The sequence below is a fragment of the Canis aureus genome, chromosome 1 (assembly GCF_053574225.1).
Source record: "Canis aureus isolate CA01 chromosome 1, VMU_Caureus_v.1.0, whole genome shotgun sequence".
NCBI lineage: Eukaryota > Metazoa > Chordata > Mammalia > Carnivora > Canidae > Canis > Canis aureus.
This window is the reverse complement of record NC_135611.1, coordinates 52936496-52959683: the sequence shown is the minus strand read 5'-3', so window position 1 is coordinate 52959683 and position 23188 is coordinate 52936496. Positions and strand designations below refer to the sequence as shown.

The 23188-nt window shown below is 43.3% G+C and overlaps 1 long non-coding RNA gene across 4 annotated transcripts; it reads right to left on the bottom strand.

Annotated features, from left to right (window-relative positions):
- Positions 1-4184: 4184 nt before the first annotated feature.
- On the bottom strand, positions 4185-18124 carry LOC144314882 (uncharacterized). 4 transcript variants are annotated; one of them, XR_013380738.1, is made up of 5 exons: positions 17797-17853; positions 17354-17394; positions 13480-13552; positions 12744-12787; positions 7748-8202 (listed from the first exon to the last, which is right to left on the bottom strand). It is a non-coding gene; the product is annotated as an uncharacterized LOC144314882 (long non-coding RNA). The 4 variants fall into 4 exon arrangements; XR_013380735.1 differs by lacking the exon at positions 17354-17394 and adding an exon at positions 16727-16782 and having other exon boundaries at positions 17797-17835; XR_013380740.1 differs by lacking the exons at positions 7748-8202; positions 17354-17394 and adding an exon at positions 4185-4495 and having other exon boundaries at positions 17797-18124.
- Positions 18125-23188: the final 5064 nt, after the last annotated feature.

Sequence of the window (23188 nt, the reverse complement as noted above, 5' to 3'; positions counted from 1 at the left end):
TGTCCCATCAAAGGTGGGGCCAGACATGAGCCTGGGGGGACAGCCCAGCACCCACACTCAGCCACCCGTGCCTCCTTGTGCCCGGCCTCATCTCCCGGGGCACGTCTGCCGCTCACGTCTGAGGAGTGCAAGCACATCCCCATCTCCTTGATAAGAGAAAGAGAATTCAAGAGAAAAAGTGAAAAATAAGTCATTCTTAATTCTCAGCTGAAGTGAGGTGTCTCAGGAGCCCGATAGTCCTTGTTTGGTTCTGGGGTTGCTGTCATGTGTTTTTGGCTGGTTTCACTGATGTTGGCAGTGCTCCTTACGGTTGTGGGAGAACTCTGTGGGTTAACCTACGTGGAAACAATTTCATAACATCCATGTACGATTCAAACCAAGATGTCAGGGACGTCTGGGGAGGGCACAGGTACTGATCCTGGTGTAGGAGGTGTCTGTGTCCCAGCATCCTGTGGCCAAGAAATCCCAGCTGCATTCTGGAAAGTGAGAGACCAGGGTAGGTTGGAGGGCAGGAAATGTGACTTATGGGCAGGAGTAGAAGGCATTTTCTCCAAAGTACTTGGGCTCCCAGGAAGCCCCTGGTGCCTGTGCTGTCAGGATGGAGGGTGTCAGGGCATAGTAGGTCCCCTTCCGGGCCCCAGGACTGTGAAGGGATGCAAGGAGAGACAGTCGGATCAAGGATCCTCAGCACACTCTTCTCTGAGGGGAGTACAGCTCTGGATGGGGTCCCACAGGCCACTAGAGGGAGCCGGGGCCATGTGTGTCCACACGTTCTTAGGGTCACCAGACCTGGGAGAAGAATGATTAACTGCCTTGTGGCTCTTGTCACATGTTCACAAATCCACATACAGCAAAGCCAACTCTGTGTCATCTTTACGTGTAGTGAGGGAGTGAGGGAGATGTGCCCGTGGGGGGTGCGGCTCCTTCTTGACCTGGCAGCCTGGCACAGTGCACAGGGCCTCCAGGACGGGGCCACAGAGGCCGGCCTGGTGCCATGGAGGGGCCTGGCTGCCAGGCCCACGAGGGGTCCTCTCAAAGAATGGGGAGCTGTGGCTCTGAGTGACAGCCAAAGTGGTGCCCACAGAGCTGTGTGTGATTTCCAGCTCAATAGTGTAGCCACAACTGGGTCTCTCAGGGCTGGGAGCTCTGAACCTCTGGGCCTGTCTGAGTCACAGGGAGCGCTAAAGCACAGGCACCTGAGCGCACCCCAACCAGCAGTGCTGCGGTGGGAGCGGAGCCCAGCGTGGCAGCATTAACGTCCCAGAAAGTTGCACAAAACGGGCTCAGAGGTCACACAGTTCAGCCCCTCAGGCCACTCACCTCCACTCACACTTTCTCTGAGGGAAAAGTGCTGACACCATCTCCTAAGCTTTAATTATACATTATACTCAACTCTTTAGTGAAAGGAAAGCTGAGTGTAAACCCCAAACCATATTGACAGTATTGACCCCTTAGGGCCCCAAAAGAGTTATAGTCCTGCCTGCCAATGTGACAAAGCCCCCCCCCCGCCCCCCCCCCCCAAGAGAAAGACACCAATTCTTTGTGTCCTTGACAGACAGCATCAATTTCCAGAGCAGCAGATTCTTCCCAAACAGATTTAGGAAACCGAAGAGAGCTACAACTCCTGATAATACCTACTGGGGGTGGGGTGGGGGCGTGAGGGATCCCTACACTTGCTGGGATTTTCATAGCAGAGTATGGGTGCAAGGCCGCTCTGAATGCAACAATCTGACATGTTCTCAGTACAGGTCTGTGTGTACATATAGATTAGCACACAACAGAAAAACAAGCTGGCCGTCCGTCCCTTCCCCTCCCTCTGTAGGAATTTGGCTTGAGATGAAGGTTTGATCTTTTAGTAATAACATTCTCAGTGTCCAACTGAGTGCAGCCAAGGGAAATAAACACGTCGGCTTCTGAACCTGGTTTTGCCGTAGATTGACATGGGCGCTGACAAAGGATTAACCTCTTGTTGCCTCCGGGCCCTAGTCTCCAAAAGATGACCCATATTTTCGAACCCAAACAACTTCAATACATTAATACTTAATGGCCACGGAGCACAGCATAACGATGTGAATGTTTAACCAAGGTTACGCTCTTTCACAATCGCTGCTATTTTGGTCCTAAGCATGCTTCCAGCCTTCACAGTTATATGGAAATTAAATACCCTTTAAAGGGGAAGGAAAAGAATGTTGTGTGCACAGAAGAAATCCAGTTTCACAGATCATGCCTTTGAGGGCCTTGCCAAGACTAAGGGGGCACATATCCTGAGTCTTTGTTCAAGAAAAGTCCTGGTTTCTGGCTCCTCACTCTAGTCCAATAGTGCAGTGCCCATCTTAGTACCACCCAGGGTCACTTTTATTGCCTTTGGCTTCAAAGTCTTATTAGCAAAAATAACGTAGGATTGAGTATCCCCAGCACGGCTCAAGAACGCTATGCTCCCCCGAAAACAACAGCGTGGAACACAAGTGGAAATTGGAACTGGTTGCCTGCTTAATTATACCTTCTACTTAGCTGTTTGAGAAGGTTTAGCTAAAACAGGTGAGGACAGGGGCTCTTAACTAGAGTTAAAACAAAACAGATTCATAACCACTCATCCTAAGGGAAATCGTTGTCTGAGAAAATAAATTTCTAGAATTCCTATGTAATCCATAAATTCCAGAAATAATCCAGATTTACTCAGAATCAATACACTTTACATTTGGGAGAAAATGTAGTAGATATGTTATAGTCACTCCAGCTGCTGCAGAAAAAAACAAATTCATCCTCAAATTATAGTGACGCAATACTGGCCTACGTATTGGTCCAGCGTATGTGCTCTTGGTCTTTGGGTCACCTTCATGGTCCTGGGCTCTTCCCCCATTCTGAGATCTTTGAGCAGGGTCTCAAAGTCTTCAGTACCCAGACTGTGGGTGGAGGAAGAAAGGGCAGAGAGGACTCGTGGCTTCCTAACCGTTACAGTGTAGAAATGACAGCCATCACTCTGCTCACATGCCAGTGGTCAGAACTCATAGCAAGACCCCAACTATATACAAAAGAGTCTAAGCTGGGCTGCAGTTCTCAGAGATAAGCCTTTACCTTGAACTTGTGGATGAGTCTAGGGCTCTCCCAGATAGCTGGCATACATTGAGGTTGCCCCATGCAGGGACCTTTCAGTAGCAGACCTGACAATGCCATCAATCAGTATCTCTGGAGCCCTGCCAGAGACCAAGAGCTCCCTACCTTGCCGGAAAATCTATTTAATTTTTAGGAAAGAACTAATTGTAAGAAAGATCTTATATTGAGTTATTGTATTTTGTCATGCAATTTCCATCTGTTGATCTTTGTTAGAGCCTTCTAGAATCACACAGAGTAAGTCTACTTCATCTTCCACTTGACAGACAGTCAAAAGATTGAAGGTCTACTGTGTTTCTCGTAAGTGATTAATTTCCTAAGCATCCCCTGCTTATTGATTTTCATTCCACTTATTATACTGGTCATCTTTCTTGGGATATTCACATGACTATTCTTGGCCTTCCTAAAATGGTTAGCTCAGAAATGAAACATTTAGGTGAGCAGAAGGGAGTGTAACGGAAGGATAGGAGAAAGACTCGGTGCATCTTCTGAAAGCTGTTCCTATGGAAAGACATTCTTGAGGTATTCTTCCTATTTCTCATCAGCTGGCTGGTGGCTTCAGGCTCCTGGTTATGGGTCCTGGGAGAACAGAAGCCCTGCTGCTTGGGAGCATTCCCTGCTGCAGCGTTCTCGCAGTGAGACAGTTTCACTGTGAGGGCTTGTTTCAGATCAATGCTTTTTAAAGCTTAAAAAGAAAAATATGGCTGAACTAAAATGATAATAAAGAGAGCTCAAGATAATACAGCCTTTTATGCGGGCCTTATATCACATAAGCCATGCTTTAGAGCAGTCCTGAGGTGAGCATAAATTAGACACAGAATCCTTTATTTTTTAAAAAAATTAATAAAGTTTAGATTAAATATTAACGAGAAAAGCTGCAGTCCATTCTCCTGCATGAAGGCTGAGAAAGATGAGGTTTGTTACTCTTCTTCCCTTGAGGCTGGCGTGGGAAAATAGTCTCTATAAAAATATTTTAAATTTTTAAAAAAATATTTTAAAATTAATTTTTACAATGAGAACTTGTATCCGGTGAAAGCATATATTTACATTGACGGTGCCATTTTGTCAAAATGATCCAGGAAAGCAATTCGTCACTATTATATTTTATTTTACTCTATTTTGATGGGAGGAAGGATGGACTCATGAGCCACCTTTGAATATAGTTTAGAAACTTGATGTGGAAAGGGCACTAATATTGTAATTACCAGTTTTCCGTTATCAGGCGCAGCTCTCTTTGTTGCTCCTGCTATTTCAAGTTACTGTTCACATACTGTGGCTAATTCCCTTTGTTACATTTCACAGCAAATGCCGCTTCCTGAATATTTGTTATTGCAGTGCCATGGACGTACGCTTCTCAGATAAAGGAAAAACTGGGTGCATCCATCTGTGGGCAAATTAAAAATGAAATTAACCCCCTGGCTTCCATGACAGTATCCCCTCAGGCAAAATGTGCCCTGTGCTTTTGACTGACAAGGTATTACATCGTGGTCACATGTATGTTATATTTTTTCAATGGTATTTGGTAGAATGTCAAAAAAAGACTTTTGTGATTTGACCTTGTATTTATGCCAAGAGGGGACTCATGGTTCAGGGGCTAGAGTGGAGGCGTATGGAGTCTGGAGAACAAGGGAAAAACAGTATAAGACTTTGACTCTGGAAGGAAAAGATCTATTTTCATTATTCAAGGTGCAGTCCCTGACAAGTTGATATTTTCCTTAACTGGATTAAAGTTTTTTGTTTTGTTTTTTAGATTTTATTTATTTATTCATGAGAGACAGAGAGAGAGAGAGAGAGAGAGGCAGAGACACAGGCAGACGGAGAAGCAGGCTCCATGCAGGGAGCCCAACATGGGACTCGATCCCTGGTCTCCAGGATCAGGCCCTGGGCTGAAGGCAGCGCTAAACCACTGAGTCACCCGGGCTGCCCAAGATTAGAGTTTTTGAATGTTGGTTATGCCGGGTCCTTAGAGACGGGAAGAGAGAAAAGTCAGAAAGAAAGCTAGAGCAGGTTGAGTAAGGAAGGCTTGTGGACCCAGCAGGAGAGAGAATCTCTTCTTATTGCCCAACCAGAACCCATGGGGACAACAGAAATGGAAGCTCTATTTTTTTTTTTTTGGAAGAATTATTCTCTACTTCTCTCCTTTCAATAGTAGTACCACTAACATGAGTCTGTCCCTACGGGGAGAGAGTATGCACATAACGGCTCCTCTTATCTATTCCTCCCATTACTATTTTCAATGAAACAGAGAGAAAATAAGAAAAGAATTGACATTTCTTTCTGTCTCTCTCAATCTAATTTTGAAAAGAAAGGAAAAGGAAAAGTCTACCACATGAAGGAACAAATTTTGCTGTGTACTGGGGCTTATGACATTATTTGATTCATTCAACAAATATTCGTTGAACACCCTGCCGTGCACCTGCCTTTGTTCTAGGCCTGGAACAGATGAGTGAACAAGTCCGAGAAGAACCCTGATTTTAAGGAGCAAGAGTCTGGTGAGGGAAGACCTTAATGAACAAGAAAACAAGTAAGAATAACACATAGAAAGGAGGGGAGACAGGGCAAAGAGAGACAAATTGTAAGATCACATCTGCGAGGCTGGCCAGGGGCGTCAGAGTGACATTTGATTGGAGTCCTGAGTGATGTGAGGGATCAGCCATGTGAAGAACATTCATGTCCTAGGTTTATGGAAGAACAAGTACAGATGTCCTGGGTCAAGAAAATTCTGCACATGTTGGAGGGACCCAAAGAAGTGAATATGGTTAGACCTGGGGCCCACGAAGAGCCTGGAGATGATGATGGAGAAGTTGGCAGGATAGACCAGGCCAAGCATTCTGGGGCCTTGGATTGTATTCAAAGTGCATGATAAGTCATGGAGGGCTTTATTTATCTATTTTTTGTTTTAAGAATATAGATGGTTTTAGGGGAGTCTGGGTGGTTCAGTCAGTTAAGCATCTGACTCTTGATTTCAGCTCAGGTCATGATCTCAGAGTTGTGAGATCAAGCCCGTGATGGGCTCCCCACTGGCCGTGAAGCCTGCTTAAGATTCTCTCTCTCTATCACTCTCTCTCTCTCCCTGTCTTCTCCCATAAAAAAAAAAGAATATAAATTATTTTAAACATACTCAATGTGTAGAGAGGAGCATCACGAATCTCCTAATAGGCATCAGCCAGCTTCAACAACGAACAAGTCATGCCATCTTTATTCTATCAAGGCTCAATCATGTTTCCCCATCCTGACCAAATATTAATTCAGATTCCAGCTATTATTGAATTTCTCCCATAAACGATTCAGCATGTGTCACACCTGTACATTGAAGAGCATCAAATAAATATTATCAAATATTGTGCCAGTATTTTAGAATTGTCTGTGTGTGTAATTTTTTTGTTAGCGTGTTTGAATCAGGATCCAAATAAAGTTCCTATACAGCAACTGGTTAGTGTTTCACTTAAATCTCTTTTAACTCATGGGTTTCTTCTCATGGTGGGGGGCGGGGAGCATGCCAACAACGAAATATCACCATTTGTCAGTTTTTAAAAGACTACTCAGCTTCATGTGGAGACCAGATAGCAGAAGGGGAAGGGGAAGGAAGGCTATCCCAATGGGGCAATGGGATAAGATGGTGGTCTGCAGGACAGGGGTCAATGAGCTAGAAAGAATTGGGTGAATATAGGATTTATTTACTATCTCATTTTCTTGTTAGAGCTTACCAGACTTACTTTTTAGATATAGATAGATATAAACAAATTTGCAGATTATGAACATACATATGTATAAATGATAGACATACACATATGAATCAACCTATACAATTAGTGCACACATGGAAACATTTGTGTATTAGAAACATACAGTTGTGTGCAGCATTCTCACACAACTGATAGAGGAATCTGAGGAGTCCCCAATTCACAAAAAAATAATGCCTTTTGTTCATATTACTCCCCACACTCCTTAAAAGGAGGTGAATCATATTGCCCCATTTTTATTTTCTAATTTGTTGACTATACCTGAAATTCTCACAAATTATTTTAAAGTAACAGTGCAACCTAGTAGGAATTCATTAGCCTTCCCAGAAGAATAGTAAAACACATGGGTTGAGAATAGAATTCTGTGGCATAAGAAGACTGGATTGATTAGCTGAGCATAAAGGAAAGACCCTAAGAGCTCCCCCACCCCAGTGTGCTTCCTCTACTGGAGCAGAGGTGTTGGGGAGAAAAGGAGGGTGCCCTGCACTTCTGACAGGTGCTGCCTGCACCACCCATCAGCCCCAGTTGCCTCCTAGCTCTTAATTGTCTTGCACCTGCTCTGGCCAAAATCTTTTTCCTGCTTTCCTTTCATGTGCATGATGGTTCCTAGCCTTCCTGTAGAGTCTCAGCATGATACTGAGAAATATTACTCTCTCATTCTGTTCTTTCCCCACAGGTGACTTTCTTTTTATATTCAGCGTCCATTTGAACAGAGCACTTTGCAGTATCTGGGCGCTCCACTTCTAAAACTCCTCAGGTTATGACTCAAGAATATCATCCTAGTGAACCCCAAGACTGCAGGTTGCTTCTATCACTTGGCATTTTGAAAATGGGGAGGGGGAAAAGAAGAAAAGAGGGAAAGCAAAATAGAGGGGATAGGGAGCTGTCACAACTTCCATTTCATTGCTACTATTATTTAGCATTAAATGTCAACCAGCTGTGAAGGGCTTTCAGGAGCAGGAACACACAGACCAGCACTTGGTTACTATATTCCTTATGTACATGTTGTCCTTCACCCTCCTAGGTGACATTAGAGTTCTTGTTTCACATCAGCTGTCCTTGCTTGTGGTGTTTTGGAGGGTGTGAACGTAGCTGAAGATGAACGTGTGTGATGGATGTCAGCCCTTCGGGGAGTATCCTCTAGCTGCCACGGCCTCATGAGGACTGGGGAGTCCACAGCTGTGTCTCTGGACTGACTCGATGCGCATCCCCTTGAACTGACCCTGGGATCAGGGTTGTGGTCACAGATACTGGACAGCACACACCAGTCTCTGTACCAAGCTGTTTGTGTAGTTTTCCCTCCCTCTGATGAGGAGCTTGGAGACTCTGTCTACGCCATGCCAAACATCTACATGCAAGTAGAAAAAGCAAATTTAAAATTCCGAACATTTCTGATGTAAAGAAACAGTCTGATGTTTCTTACATCTGGATAAGTGGAGAGAGGGGAAAACTTTTACCTTAGCTGGATCAGTGGCATCTTGTTCTATATGGAAGGTGCTAAAAATACACTCAGTTGAATAATACTGTTTATTGATAAGCTCCTTTGCACTCCCCAGTGTACTGGGCACTGTGCGGATTAGTAGTTCAACACGGACTCTGTTCCCTATGGCTTTCTCTAGAGCCTTGCCTCAAATAACATGACCTTTTATATACTTGGGATGAATTTTTCATAGACTTAAAGCATCGTTACTTCCTATTGGAACAATAGGGTAAGGTTTAAAGGACTTGCCCAGAGCTACTCAGTGAGTTTCGGAAGCCCAGTTCACACACAGCCTATATTCTGACATTACACTAACTATACTATTCTATTGTCTTCTGGAAAATTAGACCCACTTGAGTCCTGGTTTTATGTTTTTGTCACAAAAGCTGCATGTGTTTTGACTTCCCAAAGACCCCCGTGTGAGTATGAGTGTGTGTGCGTGTGTGTGTGTGTGTGTGTGTATGTGTGTGTGCCAGGTGATTATTATTTGGGTGGGTTCATTTTCTTTTGTTCAATTTCCAGCTGATATGCATAATAGCATTTCCTTATTCTGGAAGGAAGTGGAAGCTCTGAAAGAAGCGGAGGACAGCTCCTCTGCAGTGTTTCCTGTTGAGGGAAACAGGAAGTGCTGGAGTATCAGGAGGAAGCCTGCCAGCAAGAGATTTCTAGAGTTGAAAGGATAGAACCATGGGGCCCAGCATGAAACTCAGAGCTTAGGCTTAGAAGTTGGTAGGAAATAGATGCCTAAAATTTGGGTTTCCCTTTCCTACAGTCATATCAACAGAAACTCTTGGCAAATATATGAATGGCTGAATTTTAGAGAAAAACCATGCTGCTAAATGCTGCAGAGTCATTCCTTATCATCCTTGAGCAAAAGGCCAGCTCACAGCTGATCCACAGAGCTGTGGAAAAGGGTCAAGAATGAGTCAAAGGTATTCACCATTGTTCCTAGACTTCCAGAGTGGTATTCATTGAGAGGGTGATTTTTTTTTTTTCCTTTTTTAATGAAGTCATTGACCCCAAGGGACCAAATGGTGGTTTGAGTTAGTAAAGCTATGTTTGCCCAGAAACAGAAAGCAAGATGCAGGAGAATAATACAGAATAACATGCAAATAAAGTAGAAACGGAACATTTATATAGGAAATATAAGATCTGCAAATGAAGTTAAAATCCAACTTGCAGGAACTCGTTCTGGTGAGTGAAGGATGACCTTCCCTTATTTGCGGAGCAGCCTGGTGGAGTTCTGGCAAATGAATAGGAGACTGGAGAGCACTCCTCAGAACCCCCTTGTCTAGAACAGACCTGGATGTTTCAATATTGGCCAGTGTGGACCAAGCCAGAGTTACTACAGTGTATCAACCTCTAGCCTCCCTGAACCCAGACCCTCAGATTTCTTCCCCGCTGAAGGAGTCTGTGACAAGATCACCAGTGACTTCTGAGTTCTTAAAGGGACCACTTCCAGGCATTGAGGCCTTGGCCCTTCTGAAACATTTTACACTGTTGAATATTCCTGTATTCGTAGGATGTTTTTCTTCTCTGGTTTTCCTAAACACCCTACTCTCTTGGTTTTCTCCTACTTTTCTGGTCACACCGCCATCCACAAGATTTTTTTCCACCATCCATTTATTATATTTTTCTGGGGAGAGGGAGGCTGAGTTCCATTTGAGCCTTTTCTTTTCTCACTTTTGGAGATGCATGCATTCTTTTGGATGTAACCAGTATTTGTTTGTTCACAATTGCTATTTATAGAGTTTCAGCTTTATGTAAATGCCTTCTAGAATTTTCCACTAAAAAATCCCACCAGCATCTCACACTGGGCCAGCTCAAAATGAAACTTCTTGATGCCTCTGCTCTGCCAATATCCATTTGATGTGTAGCATCACCATCCACCCATTTCTCAAGTGATGATCAGAGTCATCCTCAAGCCTTCCTCCTCCCTCATTTCTGTATCCAATAAATTATCAAGCACTCTCTTTCCTTCTTTTTAGATAGTTAGCTAAAGTCTGGGGATGCCTGGGTGGCTCAGCAGTTTGATGCCTGCCTTCCGCTCAAGGCGTGATCCTGGAGTCCTGGGACCGAGTCCCATATCAGGATCCCTGCATGGAACCTGCTTCTCTCTCTGCCTGCGTCTCTGCCCTTCTCTCTCTCTCTCTCTCTCTCTCTCTCTCTGTTTCATGAATAAATAAAAATAAAACCTTAAAAAAATAAAAAATAAAAATAAATAAATAGCCAAAGTCTGTCACCTCTTCCAAGCCATCTATCAAGAAGTGCTGTTGAGTAACCTTATTTGGTGAATGGATGGACATGTGACTGAAATCAGGTCATGGCACATCATGAACTCCAGCTCAATGCACAATGGGGTCACACTGTCCTGGGCTCCCTGAGGCCATGGCCAAGTCTCTCCATGGCCTTGTGCCCTGACAATGCCACTTTCAGAACAGATGATGTGTTATTTCCTGATGTACTAAAATTCTACCAAGGCTGAGTTTATCCCAACTACTGGAAGAGCATAAAAATAACAAATAGTCATGTAAATGTATATCAGTTAGAATAATGTGTGGTTTTTCTGTATTTCTCTATTTCACACTTTCTCATACTCTGACTCCGTCTCATAGACCTTGGCTCTGTCAACTCCTGAGGACAAGATTTCCATTATATGACATCTCAGGTCTCCTGTCCAATTCTGTTCTTCATTCTTCAAAAAAATCTATTGGCCATTTGACTACTAATGCCTGGTACTGTCTTGAAGATGCTAAGAGAATGAATGTGTGCATGTGTGTATGTATTCAATTTTCTGAGGAAGAAAGCAGAGTTGAATCTGCTAACCTTGTTTCTGACTAGCATGGATATTATTAATAGCTCAGTTTCTATGACTGGATTCCAAGGCAGAAAGATAAACAGCACAAAGAGAAATCTGCCAAGCTATTAAAAAAAATAAAGAAAACTAGAAAGATAGGAAATCTTGAAAACAGATGGAGAAAGGAAGCAAGAAAGAACATTCATAATAGGAGGCAAAACTCTAGGATATCCAGGGGCAAAATGGATAAAGCCACCAGACAACAAGAGCTAGGGTAGTACCTTTGGGCACAAACAAGTGCATTTTAGTTTTTTCCTTTAAAAAGTTCTCCCACAAGAAACACAAAACAAGATGTGTTTCTTGGCAGAGTTTATGAATTCTACAATTTTTTTCATTATATTCTGAAGAACTTTCCTCATTGTGATAAAGTTAATGGACATAGTACATTTATATTCGTATAGGCATCCAATAATCTTCATTAGCCTTAAAACAAAAATTAACAATAATGAAACTACGAGCATATTCTGGAGAATTAAGAGATTTGCATTGGTGTGATTGTGTGGCATGCAATGTGTGAAACGTCATCAATGTTATTTTATATTCATGGCTGGGGTTTCAAAATTAGAATCACTTAGCTCTCTGTAAGGTATGTTTAGAAACAGAAATTCTGAAGAAAGAGCTAACAAAGAGAAAGATCTGACCTTAGGTCTGACCATGTTTTGGCTGGCCCATAAACCTATATTGTCTCTGTGTCCTTGACCTGGTGCCATGAATATTCATGTGCCATTTTTACAAATTCACCAGTTAAGGACCTCAACATACGGCAAGATAGAGTGTGGGTGTGCATGGCAAGGTAATTTATGGAGGGCAAAATAAAAAGATTCCTCCTAAGTTTGAACATTATTCATTGTCGCTCTATTTTCACAAGAGGGAAATGAGTCCATTAATTCTATTATTCTGAAGGGATGTCAAAGTTTAGCATGGCTTTAGTTTCGAACAGTGACAATCTTCTCTCAAATTCTATAGTGAGTTTGAAGAGCTACTCTGCTAATAGTTCCACAATTACGTGGATTTCCCAAGTTGATTTAACTATTAAAGAAGATATTTAGGAAGATATTTCTTGATTAATTCAGTTATTCTGAAAGTACTTCTCCCAGACACAGCTATTTAAATTCTAACCATATTTAGCTGTACAGAATTCTAGTTCTACACTAAGAGTGAAGGAGGTGTTTGTCTCAGAATCTCTCAACTCTTTGAGATCAGGCTGGTCCTGAAAAGAAGCATTTGACACCCCTTTTTTGTACTCCAATGATGTAGGCATGAAGCTTTGGTCGATACTAAGTATCTAGGAACAATCTATTCTAATATTTTAGAAAATAGAGGATGGACATTTTTACTTCCAAAATTCCAAGATTCTAAAAATGTATCAACCAACCAAGGCTTTCAATTCCAAGTGAATTAGGATCAATAAAAGATATGGCATTAATGCACTTCTTAAGGCAGCAGATAGAAAGGCTGACAGAGCAGCTCTGATTCCAGGCAAGAGACTTAACTCAGTAATTTCGGGTCAATTTATAATACTGCTGGATTCCTTTGGTAACAAAGTCCTCACCAGTGCAAGAAGCCCAGCATCCGGACGGGAGTACTGTTCCATGCCTGTTTGTAGATAAAAAGGAAGAAAACAATGCTGTCAAAGTTCATCCCCAAACATTTATTATGAGTGAAGAGAAAATTATATATAAAACAGCAGTGCACACACACCTATCCCCTTACCCCTGAGGTCAGGGGCTTCTGGGGAAGCAGTGTGATAGATGATTTACAAGGAGAGGACATGCTACTTCACTTCACTCCTCACATTTGCCAAATGTGAATTTGGGGAAGAGGCCAAACTTATAACTTAGTGTTTTCATCAGTAAATCCTAAAGAGGTAAGTGGAGAGGGATCCCAAATAGATGATAAAGCTATGTAACAAAATATAAAAATAATATAGTCACACTGTTCCCCATTCTATTGCCAATATTTTGTCTGCTGTCATAGACTTTGGAGACTCTTTCCTGCTCACTATATATTAGATGGCTAGTGATCTTGAATTGGTTCTAACCTCTTCAACACTCCATCCCCACATCTGAAATATGAAGATAAAAATCTCACCTTGCAGTGCAGGTGGGAAAATCAGTTAAGACACAACATGTAAATCCACAAGTAAACTGAAAAATGTCATACACCCTTTGGGGGTTGTTATTCAATTGAAATTCTCAGATATTTTTAATTCGCTCTCTTCTAAACCTGTAACTTCAAGCAGATACACCGTCAAAGGATGGAAAGTGCCAGTATGTGCCTATGTGTACCTGGTCCCGTCAGCAGCAAGACACCAAAACAGACTTGGTTCATTAGTGGCCTTGTCTCCATCTTCCAGAAGCTCTAGAAAAAAAATCTGGGATCATCTATCTATCTATTATTAACCTAGTCTCATAGATTTTTAAAAATTTATTCATGAGAGACACACAGAGAGAGGCAGAGACATAGGCAGAGGGAAAAGCTGGCTTCCTGTGGGGAGCCTGACATGGAACTTGATCCCAGGACCCAAGGATCATGACCTGAGCCAAAGGCAGACACCCATCCACTGAGCCACCCAGGTGTCCCATGGATTTTTTTTTCCCAATGTTTATAATTCAGTACTGTCCTTAAATAGTGTAGTACTCAAACTGTATATATTGATCAATGAGACCCCTGGAAACTGTGTCTTTTTGACAAGTTATCCATCACTTTTGAATCCTTATTTTCTGAGGCAATAAAATAGTCCAGGTTCATCTTGTACCCTCCTTGACCTAGCGCTAGAATCAGCCTTGGTTCCATTCAAAAGAGGATGGAACCAGAAACCAAGATTTGCATTTTAAGTGTACTCCTTGTTGGGTGTCTCTGCTTCTGTACCCTTTCAATGGACAGAACGGGGGGGGGGATATATAAACACACCCACAGTACAATGCATATATACATACACATATATAACACATATGCATGAATTTACATAGTTTTATTTTAGAAACCATGAGTGTATAACAATTTTCCAAATTCTAAGCCAATTCTAATTCTCCCCATTCATATATTTATAGAGATAGATATTTTAAATATATATAACACATACATTTACATATATTATATATACTATATATACATATCTTCATTCTCTATATCTCTTTATTATCTTCATATTATATGTACACACATTCTTTCACAGTAAGAACCTGGTTTCCAAGATCAATACATTTACTTGTCAATATTATAATAGTATGGTCACAGAGTTGACTCAGACATTAAGAATGGAAAGTAAAGTACTGGATGAAGAGCTGAGGATTTGTTGGCACTTAGTTCCCGACTCCACTCGACCCCCACCCACTCCCCAAGACTGAGGCTCCCTAGTCAACTCTGTTCCTAAGTTACTTGTCTATCTTTTCTCTCCCCCTCAACGTGGTTTTATTAATTCATTTTATTTTTTAAAAAATATTTATTTATTTATTTATTTATTTATTTATTTATTTACTTATTTATTTACAAGAGAGACAGAGAGAGAGAGCATGTACGTGTTGAGGGAGGGGCACAGGGAGAGAATCTTTAAGCAGACTCCTGTTGAGTGGGGAGCCTGACACAGGCTTGAACCCACCACCATAGAAATGGGTCATTTTTTTTCCAGATGGGTTTGAACAATTATTTTAAAATTTACCTTCACTTCTTTATGTCTTACTGCTATTACAATTAGGATCTCTTCATTTATTATATCCTGTAGCTGCCCATCATCCAAGTATATAAAGCCTATTGATTTTTTATATTAATTTTGTGTCTTGTTTATTTACTAATTTTGATTAAGATAGTTTTATCGTCAGTCTTGAATTTTCAGGGTATACTATCATGTACTGTCATGTTACCTGCAAATAGAGCTTATTTTTTTTTCCCCAATTATTTCACTTTTGATTGTTTTCTCTGCTTTGATGACATTGGTCCAAGTTTCTAGAACAATGCTAAATAGTAACAGAAATAGTGAGACCTCTTGCCTTGTTCCTGAACTTAACAGGAATGTCTCTAATGTTCCCAATTAAGAAATATTTTAGAATTATGATTGAGCATGCATTTATATTTAATATATGTGTGTGGATTTACTATATGAGCATACATTTTATATATATATTTATATATATATGCATACATATATGTGTGTGTATAATTTCTTCAGACCTGTGGAACCAATGGGATATACATAGATTTCTTCTAAGGAAATGTGGAGTTGTCAACTCCAAATTCTATAACATAGACCAATAGGTGGGAAACAAGCAGAAGCTGCTGATGCTTTTTTCTTTTTTTTTTTTTTTCTTTAGAGAGAGAGAGTATATATGTGCACCCAAAAGAGTTGGATGCTAACCCACTGAGGCATCCAGGAGCCCCTATGGCTGCATTGTTGAGTCAGAATTTCTCCTTTCACAGAAAACTTCAGTTTTTGCTCTTCAGGCCTTCAGCTGATCAGACAAGACCCACCCACATGATTCAGAATAATCTCTTTTATTTGCAGTCCGTTTATTGTAGATGTTAACCACATCTGAAAAATACCAGCTATCACAGCAACACCCGGATTGGCTGGGCAGTATGGCTCAGTTGAGCTAAAAAGTTATACTGAACATGCATATGCTTGCCTCTTATTTCTCTATCTTTTCAATGATTGTCTTTCTCAGTTTTTTTTTTTTTGTTTTTTTTTTTTGTGCTGGACCTTGATTTTATTCTCTAAGTTGTTTTCCTTAACATTGTATCTACTGGCCTTTATTAAGTTTTTACTTAAATCTATTCTTTGAGAGCATTGCCATTTAGCTCCCATTTCTTGTATGATTGTGTCATTCTCTACTGTTTCTTCTCTGAGTCCCATTAATTCTTGTTTTGTGACTTTTTGTGTGTTGTCTGTTTCTATTTTTAATTTTTTTAATTTAAGGTGCCTTCCTTATATGTTTGAATGCTTATTTAAGCATATTTAATTCAGTTTCAATTGTTGTTTTACAGTGCTCTTCTGCCTCATGGTTGATTTTGTTTTTCAGAGAATTTTCATCAGCTCTTATATGTTGACTCATATTTTCAATTTTCTTACAATAGTCTTATATGAATGTGACCTGAATTTTCTATACCAGTTCCTCTCCAGGGAAGGATTTTAAGTTTGAGAGTGTATTTTTGTGTGTCTGTTCTCTTCTGCACAGTGTCCTCAAATGGATGATGCTGACTGTGGTGATGGGGAAAGGGATGGTTGGGGGTATCCATCACTTGTATCTGTATTCCTTCATTCCCACCTAGTTTCTTTCCATTCTTCACTGTGTTGTTTCCAGCAGTTGCCCATGGTTTTTTCATGTTCTAGTTCTTCTCCAGAAGTAGCCCACCTCTGCAGCTGCTTCCATGGAGCAGGTGCTGGGAACCCCATATCCTGAACTCTAATCAGCATTTGAGCATTTAGTGATGGGTTTTCCCTTGAGAAGTGATATTTTCTTTGCTTTCCCTGGGCTGTCTCTGTCTGGTCTCTTTTTGTCACAAAGTCACTTTCAACCTCACCAACCCCACAACACTCACCCATGAGCTTGTGGTGGTGAGTGGCAAGTTCGGCTGAAATGTGGTTAGTTTCTCTACTGTGGGATAATTTTGTAGATTATGGTATTCCCTACCTTCTAATAATGCTGAGTGTGTGGCTCACATATGGTTTTATTTCTATTGCTTTTGTGGGGAGGATTTATAAGGAGATAAAAAGTCAAGCACTTGCTATTACCCTTCCTACACAGAAGATCCCCATTCTCTTTTCACTCATTTATCCTTATGCTTCTCCAACAAGAAGCTAAGATCATGAGAAACCTGAAAAGGAGTTTATTAATCGAAGAAGTGAAGCTGAGTTACAAGGGCAGTAACCGTTGTGTATGCATATTCAAAATGGGATAATACTGCTATTCTGTTGGGGTTGTTAAAAAGATTAAGGCCAAAAAAAAAAAAAAAAAGATTAAGGCCATAAACACGAAAGCATCTGCCATCACCGTAACCAATCATTCAAAACTGTCCTTCAAGGGTCTCCCAGCAGGTGAATGGCTTTGACCCTCTTCATGGGCACTTTTTGGGATACGCCCTCAGAAGCTACGGGGCAGGGAGTTAACAATTACTTCAGGTTTTCACTTAGCTAAGAACTGTTTTTCAAGGAAAGTATTTAAATACCTGGGATACAGAGGCCTAAGACCAGACACATGGGGATCTGCCTACAAATTCAGAAAGAAACCAAATAGTGTCATGCTACTTCTGAGCCTGTCATCAGCCTCAGTTGCTGATCATTCTGCCAAAAAGGAGACAAGAGAGGCAGCATTTGAAACACGGAAAATTTCCTAAAATAATCCCCCAGGTGTAGTAATTTATGGGTCAGAGCGAGACTTTCCTTTCCCTTCCCTCCTCTAAATCAATGCAGAATCTCATGGTGAAACTCAAAGCCTTCAAGCTAATTCACAAGCCATGTTCTTTCTTCCTTTCCCTGAGTTTTATCCCCCATCTTCACCTCACTCACAGCAGCCTCCCCAACCCCAACACCTCTCTCCTCAGGACCTGCCCCCGGTTCTCAATAGCAGCCCTGACCGTGTCTTAATGAAAAAAGATGGATAAAATATTACCATAACCTCAGAGGCATGAGCAAAGCCCTTATTAGAATCCGGACCTACAGCTGGAACTTCCAGCATGGGGCAGGAGATAAAGTTCACCATTGTTAGCTCACAAGTGGCTCAGACTTCCTGGCAACTGCAGAGAATTACTCAGTCATTTATGCAGGTCTTCAGAAACAGTCCACTGTTTCCCAACAAAAAAGGCATTCAGGCCGAGAGCGATGGCTCCCCGGGCCCTGGCGAGCCGGCCTCAGGACCGTGAATGGACGCTGCCTCCCGAGTCAATGGCCTCTGTGGGAAAGACAATGATGTCACCGCGAATGCATTTTCAGGGTTTTGCCCTGCTTTTTCCTTCTCTCTCCCCTTCTTAGGACGATGCCCTGTTTTATTTTTTTCCTCTTTTTTTCTCTCCTGCCATCTCCCTCCTGCTTCTTTGAGGCCATTATTATTTTTTTTTTCAAAGTTTAGAACTCAAATCCACTGGAGGCGCGCAGCAACATCACTGCCATGGCAACACCGGGGCTGCTACACTTCGGGTCTTGCATAAAAAGTAGAAAATGCTTGAAAGGGAGGGCAAGAGTGGAAGCCAGACAGAGCCAGTGTGGCCCCATTGGAGTTGGTGTGGAGTGGGTGAGCTCAGAAGCAGGGTGGGGAAGAAAGCCGGGTGGCCCGCAGGAAGAAGTGCAGCACTAGGAGAAATGAGTGTGTGATCCTTTGCGTTCAGACTTCAAACACCCCTAGATGCTTCTGAGGGGTGACAGCCGAGGAAGAAAAACACAGTTTTCACAAGAAAGAACGTTTCACTTTTGAAGATGTACCCAATTACATACAGTTTACAGGAAGCTTCCCAAACTTGGTCTAGCTTTCTCAAAAAGAAATGAAAAGGAGAGGAAAAGTCTCACGAGGACTTGTGACCTGGGTGGAGAGGGAGCAGAAAACAAGTTGACATGTTTTTGAGAATGCCCGAGGTTCTGGAGGTCCTCATTGTCAAGGGGCTGCCATCAAAAAGTCTAAGGTGCCATCTGTGTCAAATCAAGTCAGAATCATCGATGGCAAAGAAAGAGACACTCATTGCTCTGCTTGCCTATCCTGGGGAATGCAGTTAGCTTCAACTCCTGAGAGGATGCAAGTAAACCATTACTTTGATATGCTTTATAATCATTCTATCAAAAAAAACAGATATTAAACAATCTGGTAAAAGCAGATCCTGGAATTCCCAAACAACCAGTCTCATGAAAACCAGGGCCAGCTGTTTGGCCAGCTGGTTGTCCTATAGACCTGGATTCATCCTCTCTCCTCTGTCACCCAAGGCAGGGCTCCTCCTTGGTTTTATCTCCCACCTGACCTGTATGAGCCTGCATCCAATTCCTGGGTCCTTGGTCACTGCTTCTAATTCTTTCTTCTACCTACTTCCCACAGATTAATCAGCTGTGGAAAACCCAAATCTACTGGATTCAGAGTCCTTAGAAACTGAAACACTAGTCAAGGAAGATAGCCCTCGCGAAGGAAGGAATGATTTGTGGTGTCTGATAACAACAGGAGATGACCTCTGTTCAGGACCCCACCCATGGCCCGGCCGAGATTTCCTCCCCACTGCCCTCAGTGTGAAGCTCTTCATACCTAGACCTCCACCTCCTCCCATCTCCTTGGTGAAGCCTTAGAACTTACCCCCATCTGAGGGTACCCCTGACTGTTCTTATCCCCTTTCTCTTTGCTCTTCTTGCTTAGGTTAAATTCTGTCTACCCAAGTCATAGGTTGACCTTCTAACCCCCAGGACCTCAACAGAGGTAATCAAGCTAAGATGAGGTCATTAAGGTAGGTCCCAATCCAATATGGCAGGTGTCTCTAGAGAAATAGGAAATTTGGAGATAGTCTCACATGGAGAAAGGCCATGTAAAGAGATGACAAAGGTCTATAGACCAGGGATGTAGGCCTAGAACAGATGCTCAGAAGGCAACAAATTTGCCAGTATTTTGATTTTGAACTTCTGGGCTCTAGAGCTATGAGACAATAAATTTTTATTGTTTATGCCTCCCAACCCATAGAACTTTATTAAGATAGCCCCAGAAAACTACTACGGATGACTAATTCTGTTATGAAATCTGCTTCTTGGAAGGCTTGAACTGACCCAGGTGGGTATCCAGATGACCTGAAACAACAGGTGGTAAGTGGAGGTTTGGAGAGCAGGTGTCATTACACCTGGCTGCCAAATAAAACCCTGTCCTGAGTAGAATATGTGGCATGCCTGGTCCCTAGCACAAGATGGCAGCTCAGCTGCTGATTATTTCACTGGTAGGGACCTGAGGAAAATGTCCTAGCAAAGGGAAAGGCCCTTGGTGGTGTGCTGTTTCAAACACTTAAAGGCTACAGAGGAGAAAGTACTTATGAGGAGAGCAGAGTTGGCTGGTTTTCATGAAGTTGCAATGATGCCTAGAGATGGGGGTGAGTAAATGAGGGGACTTAACACTTCAAGCCTAAGTGTGAGAGCCAGCAGCCCTGGCTGGTCATTCACTAAGAGGCTCTGCAGTAGAAGGGAAGATGTGGCTGGAAAGAAGACTCAGGGCTTACTAGCTGGAATTGAGAGCTCTATAGATGTTTAAATATTCAGACAAGTCATGTCTGACTTGCCAGGAAGATGAGGCCTGGTGAGGAAAAGTTACAGGATCCTGAAATATGGGATTGGAACATCTGGATGTGTAGCCTCAACTACATTAGCTCTGCAGAAACCCTGAAATCTCAGCTCGCAGGTTTTGTGCTCTCTCCCTTGTAGGAGCTAGCCTGATCCCATGCAAGAAGGCTGTGCCAAGGAGGCTCCTCCTTGCAAAGCTTCAGGTGTTCAGATCCCATTCAAGCTGCCCTACCACCTGTCCTGGCTGCTCAGTCCGTAACAGCAAAGCCTGTCTTGAAATTATTCATCTGGAACAACCCAGGCAGAAGCAGTGGGCATGAGTGAGCTCTGTGAGCCTATTTGGGCATGAGTCTGCCTTTCTTGTCCAAAGCCTAAGCCAGCACCAGTAGCCACTGACTTGCTTTGACCACAGGACCCTCTTCACATCAAAGTGGGTGTGGGAGTGGGCCCATGACCATGGAATCCATTGGCTGTATCATAAACCACATGGTCCAGAAGTGGTCACCTTCATGGGGTGCTTGAACAGCCTACTGCAGGCAGAGTGTAGAGCCAGCTTGAAGGCCATACCCTGCAAGGATGAGGTGTCAAACAGGACCCTATACGTGCACTACTCAGGGCTCTCCAGATGGTAGGTCATCTTCAATGGGAAGGATACATAGAAGGAATGGAAGCAGAAGCAGCCATAGACCCATTTAGTATCATTCCACATGACCCACTGAAGGAGTCCACACTTCCACCTGTGCAACTCTAGATCCTGCAAGGTGGGAAGACCCTACTCATCTCCACCAGGGGTCATAGAAGACGTTCCATTGATCCACAAGCTGTGGCAGCTGTCTGGACACATGAACTTCTTTTTAAGATTTTTTATTTATTAGAGACAGAGACAGGCAGAGGAAGAAGCAGACTCCATGCTGGGAGCCCAACGTGGGACTCCATCCCGGGTCTCCAGGATCACACCCTGGGCTGAAGGCGGCACTAAACTGCTAAGCCACTGGGGCTGCCCTAGACACCTGAACTTTTAATGTCAAGGGACCAGAGGGGAGAAGAGGGGTCACTATCCTGACAAGGGAATTTTTCCTACTCAGCAAGGGAAGGTAGGGCTGCTCTTCTACACTGGGGCAAGGGACAACACATGCAGAACCCAAAAGAGCCTCAGGGCTGTCTCTTGTCCTGTTATAACTGTGCATGGGAACATGTGACAACCCTGGCCAGAGAAGGGGGCGATTACCAGGGGCTCACCCCCTCAGGCATGGGGGTGTCTGTCGTCCCACCAGGCAAGCCACAGATGAGTGTTGAATGGTGTCCCCCAGAAAGATGTATTAGAGTCTGAACCCCGATTCCCAAGGATGTGACCTTACTTGGAAGTAATGCTTCTGCAGATGCAAGTCAAGATAAGGACTCATTGAATTTGGGTGAACCTAATTCCATTAAGATTGGTGTCCTTGTAAGAACAGATGTGAAAAAAAAAAAAAAAGAAAAAAAAAAAAAAAAAGAACAGATGTGAGCCGCAGTAACATGTGAGAGCAGAGGCAGCAGGTCCTGGAAGGACGTGACCACAAGCCAAGGAACGCCCAGGCTTCCAGAAGCAGGAAGAGGCAGGACAGATCCTCCTCTGGAAGCTTCCAAGGAGCAAGGCCCTGTGGACACCTTGATTGAGGCTTCTGACTTCCACAGCCTGAGCGAATTTCAGGTGCTCCAGGCTCCCGAGCTTGTGGTGCTCCCTCACAGCAGCCATTGGAAATGAACATGGCCTCCCGGGTGCCAGAAGTGCCATCTCAGGGTAGGGGCATAATGCACGGGGGAGGACAAGCCGCTGTCCCCAGACCAGTGGCAGTTTGCCACAGGAACCCCTCTTCCATCTCCCTTCAGGAAGGCCAGCTCGGGAGGAGGACAGGAGGTGCTCCCTGGAACACAGGAAAAGCAGAGCTATGCAGTGCAGGGAAGGTCCACACAGACATTGAGGGGCGCTGCTTGGGTCCCCCCGCAAGAGTGCCAGTGGCTGGGAGCACAGGTGACACATTACCTCCAGCTGTTGCACCTTCAGATCTGCATGGTGACTGTGCTAAGGTCACTGTACATTCCCGGGCTCTCCCAGGCAGTGAGGGAGCGTGGCCGGCACAGGGTGATGACCTTTCTGCCATCGTGAGCATCCTCACGCCCTTTCTTTAGCTGTGCTGTGTCTGAAACGCTTCCACCACTTTTCTCTCTCCTTCCCTCTAACAGATGCTGGAGCTGCCTCGCTGTCTGAGGCTCCCCTGGAGTCCCCACCTGTCCCCCCCCACCCCCACAGATGCTCCCATATAGATCTGCCTGTGGGATGCTGTCTTGGTACTCGCTTCTCAGAGGACCGGAATTCACATGGGGAATGCTCCTGTCACGCTGTCACTCACCAAAACATCTCATTGTACATCAAATCCCCGCCAGCTCCTAGAGGCTGATCTTCTCTCTTCATTTACTCACTCAAGAATACACAAAAATAGCTAACACTCCAGGGCTTAGAACATTAAGAAACGAGCACAAGCAGATTAATGAACTGTGCCCACCTTCTGAGTTCCCTTGATTAGTTCAGACTATTACCCGGCTGCACGTTATAATGTACCGCTTCCAGCTGGGGCTGAAACCGGAGATTCCTCAGGAACCGTGGTCACTGCCTTCTAGGATTCTTTATGATCCGAGCCTAGCGCGCATCCACTCAGGAAAGTAAAAACAAGAGAGGGGTGGTGCTCGGTTTGCAGTTTTTAAATTAGCTAGAATGTCAACTAGCAGCAAGCACC